Source organism: Rhinoderma darwinii, unplaced genomic scaffold (genome assembly GCF_050947455.1).
Source record: "Rhinoderma darwinii isolate aRhiDar2 unplaced genomic scaffold, aRhiDar2.hap1 Scaffold_909, whole genome shotgun sequence".
Lineage (NCBI taxonomy): Eukaryota > Metazoa > Chordata > Amphibia > Anura > Rhinodermatidae > Rhinoderma > Rhinoderma darwinii.
In genome coordinates this window covers 1-18460 of record NW_027464481.1, presented here as the reverse complement: position 1 = coordinate 18460, position 18460 = coordinate 1, and the positions used below count along the sequence as shown (strand labels likewise).

At 46.1% G+C, this 18460-nt stretch overlaps 10 non-coding genes across 10 annotated transcripts; all 10 read right to left on the bottom strand.

Annotated features, from left to right (window-relative positions):
* Positions 1-1185: 1185 nt before the first annotated feature.
* On the bottom strand, positions 1186-1376 carry LOC142732436 (U2 spliceosomal RNA). The gene has a single exon (XR_012879626.1). It is a non-coding gene; the product is annotated as a U2 spliceosomal RNA (small nuclear RNA).
* A 1282-nt stretch (positions 1377-2658) lies between these two features.
* Positions 2659-2849, bottom strand: LOC142732435 (U2 spliceosomal RNA). The gene has a single exon (XR_012879625.1). It is a non-coding gene; the product is annotated as a U2 spliceosomal RNA (small nuclear RNA).
* Positions 2850-4131: 1282 nt separating this feature from the next.
* LOC142732434 (U2 spliceosomal RNA) lies at positions 4132-4322 on the bottom strand. Its single transcript, XR_012879624.1, has one exon. It is a non-coding gene; the product is annotated as a U2 spliceosomal RNA (small nuclear RNA).
* A 1286-nt stretch (positions 4323-5608) lies between these two features.
* On the bottom strand, positions 5609-5799 carry LOC142732432 (U2 spliceosomal RNA). The gene has a single exon (XR_012879623.1). It is a non-coding gene; the product is annotated as a U2 spliceosomal RNA (small nuclear RNA).
* Positions 5800-7087: 1288 nt separating this feature from the next.
* LOC142732481 (U2 spliceosomal RNA) lies at positions 7088-7278 on the bottom strand. Its single transcript, XR_012879660.1, has one exon. It is a non-coding gene; the product is annotated as a U2 spliceosomal RNA (small nuclear RNA).
* Positions 7279-8564: 1286 nt separating this feature from the next.
* LOC142732469 (U2 spliceosomal RNA) lies at positions 8565-8755 on the bottom strand. Its single transcript, XR_012879655.1, has one exon. It is a non-coding gene; the product is annotated as a U2 spliceosomal RNA (small nuclear RNA).
* A 1286-nt stretch (positions 8756-10041) lies between these two features.
* On the bottom strand, positions 10042-10232 carry LOC142732457 (U2 spliceosomal RNA). The gene has a single exon (XR_012879644.1). It is a non-coding gene; the product is annotated as a U2 spliceosomal RNA (small nuclear RNA).
* Positions 10233-11518: 1286 nt separating this feature from the next.
* On the bottom strand, positions 11519-11709 carry LOC142732443 (U2 spliceosomal RNA). Its single transcript, XR_012879633.1, has one exon. It is a non-coding gene; the product is annotated as a U2 spliceosomal RNA (small nuclear RNA).
* Positions 11710-12991: 1282 nt separating this feature from the next.
* LOC142732431 (U2 spliceosomal RNA) lies at positions 12992-13182 on the bottom strand. Its single transcript, XR_012879622.1, has one exon. It is a non-coding gene; the product is annotated as a U2 spliceosomal RNA (small nuclear RNA).
* A 1282-nt stretch (positions 13183-14464) lies between these two features.
* On the bottom strand, positions 14465-14656 carry LOC142732473 (U2 spliceosomal RNA). The gene has a single exon (XR_012879657.1). It is a non-coding gene; the product is annotated as a U2 spliceosomal RNA (small nuclear RNA).
* Positions 14657-18460: the final 3804 nt, after the last annotated feature.

The window sequence follows — 18460 nt, the reverse complement described above, 5'->3', positions numbered from 1 at the left end:
CTCACACACATTTACAGCTACTAAGCGGGAGGTGAATAAAGGCCGGAGAGGAAGCCAGACAGGATTTGCTTCTTTTGCTTGCACCACAATGCAGTGCTGAAAGAGGAGGAATCTACATAAAAACGCCTTCCTGGCAACGCCCAAATGCCCTCCTGCCATGCAGATAAACACTGGCAGCGGCAGCAAGTGCATGCCCACAGCCACCCCTTGTTCCTTCACACCTTGTATCAGCTTTAATCCAGTCCTGTGCTGCCTGCTGAGCAGCACTGAACAACACTGCCTGGGCCCAGGCTTTTATCTCTGAGGCAGGCCCCATTATGATGTCAGAAAGCTGGCTCTGGAATCCTGAGGGCTCCACTATGACACGTGCAAAGTTCCGTCTGAACTTTATATAAGACTGTGAGGCTCAGTCAGTCACTCAGTGTTGCCTGAGAGGGCAACACTGCAACAGCCGGCCGCCAGGCTGTCTTTTTTTTGCACATTTATTTGCCTCCAGGAGGCCACAAGAGGGAGACAAGGGACTGCAAAATGGAAAATAGGCATCCACCAACTTTACAGACAACTTCTCTTTGCTCCTACAACCTCCATCCTTGCACAGTTTGTTATTCTTCCAGGTAACATAGTAACAAATCCAAATTGCTGCTCTCTTTGTAGGCAAGCAAGGGTTTGTTGCAACTGCAATTCTTACTTCTTCTTGAAATGTAGGGACGACAGTACATTCCATCACATCCACCTAGTGTACACAGGTAGGTCCATTGTGGCGGGTAGGCGGCTGGCTGCTTTAATGGCTGTTTGCTGTTCCCCTACTCCACTCCACTCCACTATTTGACTGTGGTGCTGCATCAATCAGTGGCTGGCTCAGGTGCAGCTCTTTAACTTACCTAGGAGGGAGGGAGGGAGGGAGGGCGGAGAGAAGACAAGGAAGGTGAATGAGCTGTTCCAATGTGAAATGCCGGAAACACAGAAACACAGAAGACACACACACACACACACACAACAAGAGGTGGCAATGTATTCATTAATTGCATTTAATAAATGAGCTCATTATCACACATGACTGTACAAATGCATTGTCCAACAGGTGTTGAAATAATGGGATTAAAAGGGGAGATCCCTTCAGAAAGACAGAAACAATGGCAAAGAGAAAAAACACTTTTGGAATCTGATTTTAGTCAACACATAAGGGAAGGGTGCACCGGTCCTGGAAATACTGCAATACCAGGTCAATGCGTGGAGTGGACAGAGCAAGCTCTATTTCCATCTCCCTGTTCTAAAAATCCATTTAATATATGGTCCCCAGATAGGGGACGTATCAGATATTAAACTGATAAGAACAGATACTACACTTGATCTTAGCCAAAAGGCCGAGAAGCGATAACCCGAGCGGCCCTTGCCTTGCCCGAGCCTGTCCCATACTGCTGTTCACCCCTTGCAGCGATTCAGCCTACTCCTAGGCAATTCCATGGGGCCCTGCAGGCTCACACACATTTACAGCTACTAAGCGGGAGGTGAATAAAGGCCGGAGAGGAAGCCAGACAGGATTTGCTTCTTTTGCTTGCACCACAATGCAGTGCTGAAAGAGGAGGAATCTACATAAAAACGCCTTCCTGGCAACGCCCAAATGCCCTCCTGCCATGCAGATAAACACTGGCAGCGGCAGCAAGTGCATGCCCACAGCCACCCCTTGTTCCTTCACACCTTGTATCAGCTTTAATCCAGTCCTGTGCTGCCTGCTGAGCAGCACTGAACAACACTGCCTGGGCCCAGGCTTTTATCTCTGAGGCAGGCCCCATTATGATGTCAGAAAGCTGGCTCTGGAATCCTGAGGGCTCCACTATGACACGTGCAAAGTTCCGTCTGAACTTTATATAAGACTGTGAGGCTCAGTCAGTCACTCAGTGTTGCCTGAGAGGGCAACACTGCAACAGCCGGCCGCCAGGCTGTCTTTTTTTTGCACATTTATTTGCCTCCAGGAGGCCACAAGAGGGAGACAAGGGACTGCAAAATGGAAAATAGGCATCCACCAACTTTACAGACAACTTCTCTTTGCTCCTACAACCTCCATCCTTGCACAGTTTGTTATTCTTCCAGGTAACATAGTAACAAATCCAAATTGCTGCTCTCTTTGTAGGCAAGCAAGGGTTTGTTGCAACTGCAATTCTTACTTCTTCTTGAAATGTAGGGACGACAGTACATTCCATCACATCCACCTAGTGTACACAGGTAGGTCCATTGTGGCGGGTAGGCGGCTGGCTGCTTTAATGGCTGTTTGCTGTTCCCCTACTCCACTCCACTCCACTATTTGACTGTGGTGCTGCATCAATCAGTGGCTGGCTCAGGTGCAGCTCTTTAACTTACCTAGGAGGGAGGGAGGGAGGGCGGAGAGAAGACAAGGAAGGTGAATGAGCTGTTCCAATGTGAAATGCCGGAAACACAGAAACACAGAAGACACACACACACACACACACAACAAGAGGTGGCAATGTATTCATTAATTGCATTTAATAAATGAGCTCATTATCACACATGACTGTACAAATGCATTGTCCAACAGGTGTTGAAATAATGGGATTAAAAGGGGAGATCCCTTCAGAAAGACAGAAACAATGGCAAAGAGAAAAAACACTTTTGGAATCTGATTTTAGTCAACACATAAGGGAAGGGTGCACCGGTCCTGGAAATACTGCAATACCAGGTCAATGCGTGGAGTGGACAGAGCAAGCTCTATTTCCATCTCCCTGTTCTAAAAATCCATTTAATATATGGTCCCCAGATAGGGGACGTATCAGATATTAAACTGATAAGAACAGATACTACACTTGATCTTAGCCAAAAGGCCGAGAAGCGATAACCCGAGCGGCCCTTGCCTTGCCCGAGCCTGTCCCATACTGCTGTTCACCCCTTGCAGCGATTCAGCCTACTCCTAGGCAATTCCATGGGGCCCTGCAGGCTCACACACATTTACAGCTACTAAGCGGGAGGTGAATAAAGGCCGGAGAGGAAGCCAGACAGGATTTGCTTCTTTTGCTTGCACCACAATGCAGTGCTGAAAGAGGAGGAATCTACATAAAAACGCCTTCCTGGCAACGCCCAAATGCCCTCCTGCCATGCAGATAAACACTGGCAGCGGCAGCAAGTGCATGCCCACAGCCACCCCTTGTTCCTTCACACCTTGTATCAGCTTTAATCCAGTCCTGTGCTGCCTGCTGAGCAGCACTGAACAACACTGCCTGGGCCCAGGCTTTTATCTCTGAGGCAGGCCCCATTATGATGTCAGAAAGCTGGCTCTGGAATCCTGAGGGCTCCACTATGACACGTGCAAAGTTCCGTCTGAACTTTATATAAGACTGTGAGGCTCAGTCAGTCACTCAGTGTTGCCTGAGAGGGCAACACTGCAACAGCCGGCCGCCAGGCTGTCTTTTTTTTGCACATTTATTTGCCTCCAGGAGGCCACAAGAGGGAGACAAGGGACTGCAAAATGGAAAATAGGCATCCACCAACTTTACAGACAACTTCTCTTTGCTCCTACAACCTCCATCCTTGCACAGTTTGTTATTCTTCCAGGTAACATAGTAACAAATCCAAATTGCTGCTCTCTTTGTAGGCAAGCAAGGGTTTGTTGCAACTGCAATTCTTACTTCTTCTTGAAATGTAGGGACGACAGTACATTCCATCACATCCACCTAGTGTACACAGGTAGGTCCATTGTGGCGGGTAGGCGGCTGGCTGCTTTAATGGCTGTTTGCTGTTCCCCTACTCCACTCCACTCCACTATTTGACTGTGGTGCTGCATCAATCAGTGGCTGGCTCAGGTGCAGCTCTTTAACTTACCTAGGAGGGAGGGAGGGAGGGCGGAGAGAAGACAAGGAAGGTGAATGAGCTGTTCCAATGTGAAATGCCGGAAACACAGAAACACAGAAGACACACACACACACACACACAACAAGAGGTGGCAATGTATTCATTAATTGCATTTAATAAATGAGCTCATTATCACACATGACTGTACAAATGCATTGTCCAACAGGTGTTGAAATAATGGGATTAAAAGGGGAGATCCCTTCAGAAAGACAGAAACAATGGCAAAGAGAAAAAACACTTTTGGAATCTGATTTTAGTCAACACATAAGGGAAGGGTGCACCGGTCCTGGAAATACTGCAATACCAGGTCAATGCGTGGAGTGGACAGAGCAAGCTCTATTTCCATCTCCCTGTTCTAAAAATCCATTTAATATATGGTCCCCAGATAGGGGACGTATCAGATATTAAACTGATAAGAACAGATACTACACTTGATCTTAGCCAAAAGGCCGAGAAGCGATAACCCGAGCGGCCCTTGCCTTGCCCGAGCCTGTCCCATACTGCTGTTCACCCCTTGCAGCGATTCAGCCTACTCCTAGGCAATTCCATGGGGCCCTGCAGGCTCACACACATTTACAGCTACTAAGCGGGAGGTGAATAAAGGCCGGAGAGGAAGCCAGACAGGATTTGCTTCTTTTGCTTGCACCACAATGCAGTGCTGAAAGAGGAGGAATCTACATAAAAACGCCTTCCTGGCAACGCCCAAATGCCCTCCTGCCATGCAGATAAACACTGGCAGCGGCAGCAAGTGCATGCCCACAGCCACCCCTTGTTCCTTCACACCTTGTATCAGCTTTAATCCAGTCCTGTGCTGCCTGCTGAGCAGCACTGAACAACACTGCCTGGGCCCAGGCTTTTATCTCTGAGGCAGGCCCCATTATGATGTCAGAAAGCTGGCTCTGGAATCCTGAGGGCTCCACTATGACACGTGCAAAGTTCCGTCTGAACTTTATATAAGACTGTGAGGCTCAGTCAGTCACTCAGTGTTGCCTGAGAGGGCAACACTGCAACAGCCGGCCGCCAGGCTGTCTTTTTTTTGCACATTTATTTGCCTCCAGGAGGCCACAAGAGGGAGACAAGGGACTGCAAAATGGAAAATAGGCATCCACCAACTTTACAGACAACTTCTCTTTGCTCCTACAACCTCCATCCTTGCACAGTTTGTTATTCTTCCAGGTAACATAGTAACAAATCCAAATTGCTGCTCTCTTTGTAGGCAAGCAAGGGTTTGTTGCAACTGCAATTCTTACTTCTTCTTGAAATGTAGGGACGACAGTACATTCCATCACATCCACCTAGTGTACACAGGTAGGTCCATTGTGGCGGGTAGGCGGCTGGCTGCTTTAATGGCTGTTTGCTGTTCCCCTACTCCACTCCACTCCACTATTTGACTGTGGTGCTGCATCAATCAGTGGCTGGCTCAGGTGCAGCTCTTTAACTTACCTAGGAGGGAGGGAGGGAGGGAGGGCGGAGAGAAGACAAGGAAGGTGAATGAGCTGTTCCAATGTGAAATGCCGGAAACACAGAAACACAGAAGACACACACACACACACACACAACAAGAGGTGGCAATGTATTCATTAATTGCATTTAATAAATGAGCTCATTATCACACATGACTGTACAAATGCATTGTCCAACAGGTGTTGAAATAATGGGATTAAAAGGGGAGATCCCTTCAGAAAGACAGAAACAATGGCAAAGAGAAAAAACACTTTTGGAATCTGATTTTAGTCAACACATAAGGGAAGGGTGCACCGGTCCTGGAAATACTGCAATACCAGGTCAATGCGTGGAGTGGACAGAGCAAGCTCTATTTCCATCTCCCTGTTCTAAAAATCCATTTAATATATGGTCCCCAGATAGGGGACGTATCAGATATTAAACTGATAAGAACAGATACTACACTTGATCTTAGCCAAAAGGCCGAGAAGCGATAACCCGAGCGGCCCTTGCCTTGCCCGAGCCTGTCCCATACTGCTGTTCACCCCTTGCAGCGATTCAGCCTACTCCTAGGCAATTCCATGGGGCCCTGCAGGCTCACACACATTTACAGCTACTAAGCGGGAGGTGAATAAAGGCCGGAGAGGAAGCCAGACAGGATTTGCTTCTTTTGCTTGCACCACAATGCAGTGCTGAAAGAGGAGGAATCTACATAAAAACGCCTTCCTGGCAACGCCCAAATGCCCTCCTGCCATGCAGATAAACACTGGCAGCGGCAGCAAGTGCATGCCCACAGCCACCCCTTGTTCCTTCACACCTTGTATCAGCTTTAATCCAGTCCTGTGCTGCCTGCTGAGCAGCACTGAACAACACTGCCTGGGCCCAGGCTTTTATCTCTGAGGCAGGCCCCATTATGATGTCAGAAAGCTGGCTCTGGAATCCTGAGGGCTCCACTATGACACGTGCAAAGTTCCGTCTGAACTTTATATAAGACTGTGAGGCTCAGTCAGTCACTCAGTGTTGCCTGAGAGGGCAACACTGCAACAGCCGGCCGCCAGGCTGTCTTTTTTTTGCACATTTATTTGCCTCCAGGAGGCCACAAGAGGGAGACAAGGGACTGCAAAATGGAAAATAGGCATCCACCAACTTTACAGACAACTTCTCTTTGCTCCTACAACCTCCATCCTTGCACAGTTTGTTATTCTTCCAGGTAACATAGTAACAAATCCAAATTGCTGCTCTCTTTGTAGGCAAGCAAGGGTTTGTTGCAACTGCAATTCTTACTTCTTCTTGAAATGTAGGGACGACAGTACATTCCATCACATCCACCTAGTGTACACAGGTAGGTCCATTGTGGCGGGTAGGCGGCTGGCTGCTTTAATGGCTGTTTGCTGTTCCCCTACTCCACTCCACTCCACTATTTGACTGTGGTGCTGCATCAATCAGTGGCTGGCTCAGGTGCAGCTCTTTAACTTACCTAGGAGGGAGGGAGGGAGGGAGGGCGGAGAGAAGACAAGGAAGGTGAATGAGCTGTTCCAATGTGAAATGCCGGAAACACAGAAACACAGAAGACACACACACACACACACACACAACAAGAGGTGGCAATGTATTCATTAATTGCATTTAATAAATGAGCTCATTATCACACATGACTGTACAAATGCATTGTCCAACAGGTGTTGAAATAATGGGATTAAAAGGGGAGATCCCTTCAGAAAGACAGAAACAATGGCAAAGAGAAAAAACACTTTTGGAATCTGATTTTAGTCAACACATAAGGGAAGGGTGCACCGGTCCTGGAAATACTGCAATACCAGGTCAATGCGTGGAGTGGACAGAGCAAGCTCTATTTCCATCTCCCTGTTCTAAAAATCCATTTAATATATGGTCCCCAGATAGGGGACGTATCAGATATTAAACTGATAAGAACAGATACTACACTTGATCTTAGCCAAAAGGCCGAGAAGCGATAACCCGAGCGGCCCTTGCCTTGCCCGAGCCTGTCCCATACTGCTGTTCACCCCTTGCAGCGATTCAGCCTACTCCTAGGCAATTCCATGGGGCCCTGCAGGCTCACACACATTTACAGCTACTAAGCGGGAGGTGAATAAAGGCCGGAGAGGAAGCCAGACAGGATTTGCTTCTTTTGCTTGCACCACAATGCAGTGCTGAAAGAGGAGGAATCTACATAAAAACGCCTTCCTGGCAACGCCCAAATGCCCTCCTGCCATGCAGATAAACACTGGCAGCGGCAGCAAGTGCATGCCCACAGCCACCCCTTGTTCCTTCACACCTTGTATCAGCTTTAATCCAGTCCTGTGCTGCCTGCTGAGCAGCACTGAACAACACTGCCTGGGCCCAGGCTTTTATCTCTGAGGCAGGCCCCATTATGATGTCAGAAAGCTGGCTCTGGAATCCTGAGGGCTCCACTATGACACGTGCAAAGTTCCGTCTGAACTTTATATAAGACTGTGAGGCTCAGTCAGTCACTCAGTGTTGCCTGAGAGGGCAACACTGCAACAGCCGGCCGCCAGGCTGTCTTTTTTTTGCACATTTATTTGCCTCCAGGAGGCCACAAGAGGGAGACAAGGGACTGCAAAATGGAAAATAGGCATCCACCAACTTTACAGACAACTTCTCTTTGCTCCTACAACCTCCATCCTTGCACAGTTTGTTATTCTTCCAGGTAACATAGTAACAAATCCAAATTGCTGCTCTCTTTGTAGGCAAGCAAGGGTTTGTTGCAACTGCAATTCTTACTTCTTCTTGAAATGTAGGGACGACAGTACATTCCATCACATCCACCTAGTGTACACAGGTAGGTCCATTGTGGCGGGTAGGCGGCTGGCTGCTTTAATGGCTGTTTGCTGTTCCCCTACTCCACTCCACTCCACTATTTGACTGTGGTGCTGCATCAATCAGTGGCTGGCTCAGGTGCAGCTCTTTAACTTACCTAGGAGGGAGGGAGGGAGGGAGGGCGGAGAGAAGACAAGGAAGGTGAATGAGCTGTTCCAATGTGAAATGCCGGAAACACAGAAACACAGAAGACACACACACACACACACACAACAAGAGGTGGCAATGTATTCATTAATTGCATTTAATAAATGAGCTCATTATCACACATGACTGTACAAATGCATTGTCCAACAGGTGTTGAAATAATGGGATTAAAAGGGGAGATCCCTTCAGAAAGACAGAAACAATGGCAAAGAGAAAAAACACTTTTGGAATCTGATTTTAGTCAACACATAAGGGAAGGGTGCACCGGTCCTGGAAATACTGCAATACCAGGTCAATGCGTGGAGTGGACAGAGCAAGCTCTATTTCCATCTCCCTGTTCTAAAAATCCATTTAATATATGGTCCCCAGATAGGGGACGTATCAGATATTAAACTGATAAGAACAGATACTACACTTGATCTTAGCCAAAAGGCCGAGAAGCGATAACCCGAGCGGCCCTTGCCTTGCCCGAGCCTGTCCCATACTGCTGTTCACCCCTTGCAGCGATTCAGCCTACTCCTAGGCAATTCCATGGGGCCCTGCAGGCTCACACACATTTACAGCTACTAAGCGGGAGGTGAATAAAGGCCGGAGAGGAAGCCAGACAGGATTTGCTTCTTTTGCTTGCACCACAATGCAGTGCTGAAAGAGGAGGAATCTACATAAAAACGCCTTCCTGGCAACGCCCAAATGCCCTCCTGCCATGCAGATAAACACTGGCAGCGGCAGCAAGTGCATGCCCACAGCCACCCCTTGTTCCTTCACACCTTGTATCAGCTTTAATCCAGTCCTGTGCTGCCTGCTGAGCAGCACTGAACAACACTGCCTGGGCCCAGGCTTTTATCTCTGAGGCAGGCCCCATTATGATGTCAGAAAGCTGGCTCTGGAATCCTGAGGGCTCCACTATGACACGTGCAAAGTTCCGTCTGAACTTTATATAAGACTGTGAGGCTCAGTCAGTCACTCAGTGTTGCCTGAGAGGGCAACACTGCAACAGCCGGCCGCCAGGCTGTCTTTTTTTTGCACATTTATTTGCCTCCAGGAGGCCACAAGAGGGAGACAAGGGACTGCAAAATGGAAAATAGGCATCCACCAACTTTACAGACAACTTCTCTTTGCTCCTACAACCTCCATCCTTGCACAGTTTGTTATTCTTCCAGGTAACATAGTAACAAATCCAAATTGCTGCTCTCTTTGTAGGCAAGCAAGGGTTTGTTGCAACTGCAATTCTTACTTCTTCTTGAAATGTAGGGACGACAGTACATTCCATCACATCCACCTAGTGTACACAGGTAGGTCCATTGTGGCGGGTAGGCGGCTGGCTGCTTTAATGGCTGTTTGCTGTTCCCCTACTCCACTCCACTCCACTATTTGACTGTGGTGCTGCATCAATCAGTGGCTGGCTCAGGTGCAGCTCTTTAACTTACCTAGGAGGGAGGGAGGGAGGGAGGGCGGAGAGAAGACAAGGAAGGTGAATGAGCTGTTCCAATGTGAAATGCCGGAAACACAGAAACACAGAAGACACACACACACACACACACAACAAGAGGTGGCAATGTATTCATTAATTGCATTTAATAAATGAGCTCATTATCACACATGACTGTACAAATGCATTGTCCAACAGGTGTTGAAATAATGGGATTAAAAGGGGAGATCCCTTCAGAAAGACAGAAACAATGGCAAAGAGAAAAAACACTTTTGGAATCTGATTTTAGTCAACACATAAGGGAAGGGTGCACCGGTCCTGGAAATACTGCAATACCAGGTCAATGCGTGGAGTGGACAGAGCAAGCTCTATTTCCATCTCCCTGTTCTAAAAATCCATTTAATATATGGTCCCCAGATAGGGGACGTATCAGATATTAAACTGATAAGAACAGATACTACACTTGATCTTAGCCAAAAGGCCGAGAAGCGATAACCCGAGCGGCCCTTGCCTTGCCCGAGCCTGTCCCATACTGCTGTTCACCCCTTGCAGCGATTCAGCCTACTCCTAGGCAATTCCATGGGGCCCTGCAGGCTCACACACATTTACAGCTACTAAGCGGGAGGTGAATAAAGGCCGGAGAGGAAGCCAGACAGGATTTGCTTCTTTTGCTTGCACCACAATGCAGTGCTGAAAGAGGAGGAATCTACATAAAAACGCCTTCCTGGCAACGCCCAAATGCCCTCCTGCCATGCAGATAAACACTGGCAGCGGCAGCAAGTGCATGCCCACAGCCACCCCTTGTTCCTTCACACCTTGTATCAGCTTTAATCCAGTCCTGTGCTGCCTGCTGAGCAGCACTGAACAACACTGCCTGGGCCCAGGCTTTTATCTCTGAGGCAGGCCCCATTATGATGTCAGAAAGCTGGCTCTGGAATCCTGAGGGCTCCACTATGACACGTGCAAAGTTCCGTCTGAACTTTATATAAGACTGTGAGGCTCAGTCAGTCACTCAGTGTTGCCTGAGAGGGCAACACTGCAACAGCCGGCCGCCAGGCTGTCTTTTTTTTGCACATTTATTTGCCTCCAGGAGGCCACAAGAGGGAGACAAGGGACTGCAAAATGGAAAATAGGCATCCACCAACTTTACAGACAACTTCTCTTTGCTCCTACAACCTCCATCCTTGCACAGTTTGTTATTCTTCCAGGTAACATAGTAACAAATCCAAATTGCTGCTCTCTTTGTAGGCAAGCAAGGGTTTGTTGCAACTGCAATTCTTACTTCTTCTTGAAATGTAGGGACGACAGTACATTCCATCACATCCACCTAGTGTACACAGGTAGGTCCATTGTGGCGGGTAGGCGGCTGGCTGCTTTAATGGCTGTTTGCTGTTCCCCTACTCCACTCCACTCCACTATTTGACTGTGGTGCTGCATCAATCAGTGGCTGGCTCAGGTGCAGCTCTTTAACTTACCTAGGAGGGAGGGAGGGAGGGAGGGCGGAGAGAAGACAAGGAAGGTGAATGAGCTGTTCCAATGTGAAATGCCGGAAACACAGAAACACAGAAGACACACACACACACACACACAACAAGAGGTGGCAATGTATTCATTAATTGCATTTAATAAATGAGCTCATTATCACACATGACTGTACAAATGCATTGTCCAACAGGTGTTGAAATAATGGGATTAAAAGGGGAGATCCCTTCAGAAAGACAGAAACAATGGCAAAGAGAAAAAACACTTTTGGAATCTGATTTTAGTCAACACATAAGGGAAGGGTGCACCGGTCCTGGAAATACTGCAATACCAGGTCAATGCGTGGAGTGGACAGAGCAAGCTCTATTTCCATCTCCCTGTTCTAAAAATCCATTTAATATATGGTCCCCAGATAGGGGACGTATCAGATATTAAACTGATAAGAACAGATACTACACTTGATCTTAGCCAAAAGGCCGAGAAGCGATAACCCGAGCGGCCCTTGCCTTGCCCGAGCCTGTCCCATACTGCTGTTCACCCCTTGCAGCGATTCAGCCTACTCCTAGGCAATTCCATGGGGCCCTGCAGGCTCACACACATTTACAGCTACTAAGCGGGAGGTGAATAAAGGCCGGAGAGGAAGCCAGACAGGATTTGCTTCTTTTGCTTGCACCACAATGCAGTGCTGAAAGAGGAGGAATCTACATAAAAACGCCTTCCTGGCAACGCCCAAATGCCCTCCTGCCATGCAGATAAACACTGGCAGCGGCAGCAAGTGCATGCCCACAGCCACCCCTTGTTCCTTCACACCTTGTATCAGCTTTAATCCAGTCCTGTGCTGCCTGCTGAGCAGCACTGAACAACACTGCCTGGGCCCAGGCTTTTATCTCTGAGGCAGGCCCCATTATGATGTCAGAAAGCTGGCTCTGGAATCCTGAGGGCTCCACTATGACACGTGCAAAGTTCCGTCTGAACTTTATATAAGACTGTGAGGCTCAGTCAGTCACTCAGTGTTGCCTGAGAGGGCAACACTGCAACAGCCGGCCGCCAGGCTGTCTTTTTTTTGCACATTTATTTGCCTCCAGGAGGCCACAAGAGGGAGACAAGGGACTGCAAAATGGAAAATAGGCATCCACCAACTTTACAGACAACTTCTCTTTGCTCCTACAACCTCCATCCTTGCACAGTTTGTTATTCTTCCAGGTAACATAGTAACAAATCCAAATTGCTGCTCTCTTTGTAGGCAAGCAAGGGTTTGTTGCAACTGCAATTCTTACTTCTTCTTGAAATGTAGGGACGACAGTACATTCCATCACATCCACCTAGTGTACACAGGTAGGTCCATTGTGGCGGGTAGGCGGCTGGCTGCTTTAATGGCTGTTTGCTGTTCCCCTACTCCACTCCACTCCACTATTTGACTGTGGTGCTGCATCAATCAGTGGCTGGCTCAGGTGCAGCTCTTTAACTTACCTAGGAGGGAGGGAGGGAGGGCGGAGAGAAGACAAGGAAGGTGAATGAGCTGTTCCAATGTGAAATGCCGGAAACACAGAAACACAGAAGACACACACACACACACACACAACAAGAGGTGGCAATGTATTCATTAATTGCATTTAATAAATGAGCTCATTATCACACATGACTGTACAAATGCATTGTCCAACAGGTGTTGAAATAATGGGATTAAAAGGGGAGATCCCTTCAGAAAGACAGAAACAATGGCAAAGAGAAAAAACACTTTTGGAATCTGATTTTAGTCAACACATAAGGGAAGGGTGCACCGGTCCTGGAAATACTGCAATACCAGGTCAATGCGTGGAGTGGACAGAGCAAGCTCTATTTCCATCTCCCTGTTCTAAAAATCCATTTAATATATGGTCCCCAGATAGGGGACGTATCAGATATTAAACTGATAAGAACAGATACTACACTTGATCTTAGCCAAAAGGCCGAGAAGCGATAACCCGAGCGGCCCTTGCCTTGCCCGAGCCTGTCCCATACTGCTGTTCACCCCTTGCAGCGATTCAGCCTACTCCTAGGCAATTCCATGGGGCCCTGCAGGCTCACACACATTTACAGCTACTAAGCGGGAGGTGAATAAAGGCCGGAGAGGAAGCCAGACAGGATTTGCTTCTTTTGCTTGCACCACAATGCAGTGCTGAAAGAGGAGGAATCTACATAAAAACGCCTTCCTGGCAACGCCCAAATGCCCTCCTGCCATGCAGATAAACACTGGCAGCGGCAGCAAGTGCATGCCCACAGCCACCCCTTGTTCCTTCACACCTTGTATCAGCTTTAATCCAGTCCTGTGCTGCCTGCTGAGCAGCACTGAACAACACTGCCTGGGCCCAGGCTTTTATCTCTGAGGCAGGCCCCATTATGATGTCAGAAAGCTGGCTCTGGAATCCTGAGGGCTCCACTATGACACGTGCAAAGTTCCGTCTGAACTTTATATAAGACTGTGAGGCTCAGTCAGTCACTCAGTGTTGCCTGAGAGGGCAACACTGCAACAGCCGGCCGCCAGGCTGTCTTTTTTTTGCACATTTATTTGCCTCCAGGAGGCCACAAGAGGGAGACAAGGGACTGCAAAATGGAAAATAGGCATCCACCAACTTTACAGACAACTTCTCTTTGCTCCTACAACCTCCATCCTTGCACAGTTTGTTATTCTTCCAGGTAACATAGTAACAAATCCAAATTGCTGCTCTCTTTGTAGGCAAGCAAGGGTTTGTTGCAACTGCAATTCTTACTTCTTCTTGAAATGTAGGGACGACAGTACATTCCATCACATCCACCTAGTGTACACAGGTAGGTCCATTGTGGCGGGTAGGCGGCTGGCTGCTTTAATGGCTGTTTGCTGTTCCCCTACTCCACTCCACTCCACTATTTGACTGTGGTGCTGCATCAATCAGTGGCTGGCTCAGGTGCAGCTCTTTAACTTACCTAGGAGGGAGGGAGGGAGGGCGGAGAGAAGACAAGGAAGGTGAATGAGCTGTTCCAATGTGAAATGCCGGAAACACAGAAACACAGAAGACACACACACACACACACACAACAAGAGGTGGCAATGTATTCATTAATTGCATTTAATAAATGAGCTCATTATCACACATGACTGTACAAATGCATTGTCCAACAGGTGTTGAAATAATGGGATTAAAAGGGGAGATCCCTTCAGAAAGACAGAAACAATGGCAAAGAGAAAAAACACTTTTGGAATCTGATTTTAGTCAACACATAAGGGAAGGGTGCACCGGTCCTGGAAATACTGCAATACCAGGTCAATGCGTGGAGTGGACAGAGCAAGCTCTATTTCCATCTCCCTGTTCTAAAAATCCATTTAATATATGGTCCCCAGATAGGGGACGTATCAGATATTAAACTGATAAGAACAGATAAGGTTTCAACAAAGTTTTTTATTGGCAAAAATAATATATTTTACAGACTTTTTTTTAAAATTGAAACCACAAGATAAAATCAACAGCATAATACATGAATATTCATACATTTAAATGAATACAAAAGTAATAATAATAAGACCATTAATACAGATGTTATAATAAAAGTACAGAACAATAGCAGGATAAAATTTATACAGGGCATAAAAGACATAAAAGAATAAAACCATTTTTATTTACAATGTTATGGTATTCCACATTTGCAAACACCACATGGATGTTGCTTCTTTTACCCCTAGCTGCTTTTTGTCCCTAAGATAATAAATATACATTTCACTTAGGGCATATTTCACACAATTTTTAACGTCAATAAAATCATGTTTAAAAAGCAGAATGTTCCTAACCTTCCAAATGGCATTCTTAAAACAGTTTAAAATGATCCAACAGACCATTTGCTGTTTAAAACTTGGGCAGTTAAAAAGACCATAAAACACGTATTCAAATTTAAGATCTTTAAGACCGCAGGCCCATTTCAGCAATGGGCCTACCTTCCTCCAAACCTCCTGTGCATATGGGCAGTTCCAAAACAGGTGCATTATCGTCTCGTCGTCACCACACCTGTCTCTCGGGCACTTGGCTCTCGCCACCAGTCCTCGCCTATGCTGGAATTCACGAGTAGGGAGGCACTGGTGAACGATTGCCCAGGCAAGGTCCTTGTGCACATTTGCCATAAATTTCCCGAAAACGTTCCGCCACACCACCTTGGACCTTGCCTGTGAGAAATTTGAAACTGCCAGTGTATCCTCCTGCCGCCTACAGGAGAGTGACACTTTTTTCTGGTCCCCCAATATGTCAGGCTCCAATTCTTGGAGACCTAGGAGCCTGACAGTTTTTTCGAGCACCGCATATTGTTTTGGGGGACACAGAAGCACAGGAGAATTCAAAGGGACACGAAACCATCGTTTAAAAATCATGCCCGTAGCGTACTTTAAAAAGTAGCTAAAAATACCATCAGAATTATACATTTTAAAACAGAAGCAAAAGTATTTAATGTAAAAGAAGTTAAAAAGGTTAGGAACATCTCTCCCGCCATTGTCCTTACATCTGTACATAAAATCACGTTTTAGTTTTTCCATTTTGGAACCCCATAAAAACATAAAACAGATCCTGGTCACTTTTTTAATATATAAAATTGTTGGAGGGAAAACCATAGCTACATAAAGCATTATGGGTAATAAAACAGATTTAATTATTAAAACTTTTCCCTCCATGGTGAGATTTCTCAAATTCCACATTAAAACCTTTTTTTCCATTTTGGCAATTACTGAATCCCAATTGGGTCTCCCATCGTTTTCTTGATTAAAAACAATTCCTAAAATTTTTATCTGATCCTGCTGCATGTTAACTCCTGGTGTCACAGAGGAATCCCATACACCAGTATAAAAACAGTCACACTTATCAACGTTTAATTTAAAACCAGAGGCTTCACAAAAAAAGCCGGTGTTCCTCAATGCCCGTCTCATAGAAGCGGCGTCTGGGCATAGGACGGTGGCGTCATCCATATAGCCTAGGATTTTTACCTGGTTCCCCCTTCCTCCAGGTATGGGCACGCCTCTGATGACTTTATCATCTCTTATTAGGGTGAACAGAGGTTCTATGGCACAAATAAAAAGGAGCGGAGACAACGGGCACCCCTGTTTCACCCCTGATAAAAGAGGAACACCTTTAGTTAAAAATCCGTTGATAGAAATTTGGCTAAAACAGGATCGATATAAAAGCTTAATACGTGTTAAAATAATTTCAGGAACAGCCATCTTTTTAAGAACCATAAAAAGATATTCATGGGAGACCCGGTCAAAAGCCTTCTCGAAATCTAAGGATAAAATAGCAAGGCTTTGACCCCTTTCTTTAAAATACCAAATGATGTCACGTAAAATATTCAGGGACTCAGTAATTGACCTCCCAGGTACCCCACATACCTGGTTTGGATGGATTAATTTATGAATAAAAGGTTTAAAACGGATTGTTATTAGTTTAGCTAAAATTTTACAATCAACGTTTAAAAGAGTAATAGGGCGCCAGTTTTTTAACTGGTCCCTCTCACCTTTTTTAAAAATTAAGGACACAATCCCCCTCCTCCAGGAAGGGGGCAGCTCTTCAGTAATAAAAACTTCCTTATACAATAAAAACATGTCATTCTTTAAAATTTCCCAAAAAGCATGATAAAATTCGATGGGCAGACCATCTTCCCCAGGAGCTTTCCCATTAGAAAAACTTTTAAAAGCAAATAAAAGTTCCTCCAAGGTAATATTACGGGATAAAACTTCCTGGTCTAAAATATCTAGCTTGGCATCAAGGGAATTAAGAACATGTTCTAAAAAGGAAGGATCAATATTTTTCTTGTTAAAAAGAGATTGGTAGAAATTAAAAGCAGAATTTAAAATGCCGACCATAGTGGTTTCTCCTTCAAGGTTTAAAATGACATCTCGTTTATCCATTACCTTTTTGAAGAAGAACCGGGAACACTTCTCGCCATCCTCGAGGTGCTTTACATGTGAATTAAAAATTATTTGTTTCCCTTTCTCTTCTATGGCATATTTTATTTCAGCTTTAAGATTTAAGATATCATCATCAACATCCATACCAATCTCCTTCAATTTAAAAAGTACATGTAAACGTTTATTAAGAACATAAAACCATTGTTTTTTCTCTTTTGCTTTCTTCTTACCTGCTCGAATAAAAAAAGCTCTGATTTTGGGTTTAATGCCCTCCCACCAGTGTAGCATAGGCTGACTGGGCGCTCTATGGGACTGCCAACACTGGTAGGTCCGCACAAACTCCTCTTTAATGATGGGGTCCTCCAGGAGTGTGGTGTTTAGTCTCCAGGGACCCCTACAAGCTTTTTGCTCTCCCTCTAGCTCCAGGTGCACTGAAAGGAGCTTGTGATCAGATAAAATATTTGTTAAAAGCAAACATTTTTTGGGAATAAAACTATTAGAAGTGAAAATAAAATCAATTCTGGAGCTCACTCTTCCATTGGACCAGGTGGGGCCTGGGTCCGCAGGCAAGAGTTCCCTCCAGCAATCTTTCAATTTAAAATCACCAATAAAATTCTTGAGCAGGTAAGAAGTACGGTCAATTTTTCGATTAAAATCCCCACCCTGGCGGTGTTCTCCATCTCGCACACAGTTAAAATCACCACCCACCAGCAGGGGGGTAGACCCAACACAAAACAATGGTAAAATCTCTAATAGTTCTGCCCTCTCCTGTTTGGTAGGAGGGGCATAAACGTTTAAAACACGAATTAAAGTTCCATTAAAAAGCAAATGTATTAAAATAGCTCTGCCGGGCATGATTTCAGTCACTGTTTGGATGGAGATAAAACGACCTCGGCAGAGCAATCCAACCCCCGCAGAGCGACAGTCATTTCCACCAGACCAGACTGAGGGGCCTAGTTTCCAGTCCATCTTTAAATCTTGATATTCCAAGTCATTAGGGATTCCACATTCTTGAAGCAGGCAAAGGTCAAAGTCCACAGTCTCTAAAAATGAAAATAAAGCAGTCCTGCGGACAGGGCTCTTTAGGGACCTCACATTTAGTGAGGCGACTTTGATAGGAACCAACATAGTCTTAGTTGAGGTCAGGGTCCGAACCAGAAGAGTCGTACTCGGAGATCAGCTGCGAGTCTGGACCCCCTTTTTGAGGGGTCAATAAATCTTGGATGTTGGTAGGGTCAGAGCCAGATACGTGGGCGGCTCCAACCCCCACACTGCTCTCATCCGAACTCCGATAGGCAGCTTTCCTCCGAACTCCGGACTCCTCTTCCTCTCGCTGTCTCTTT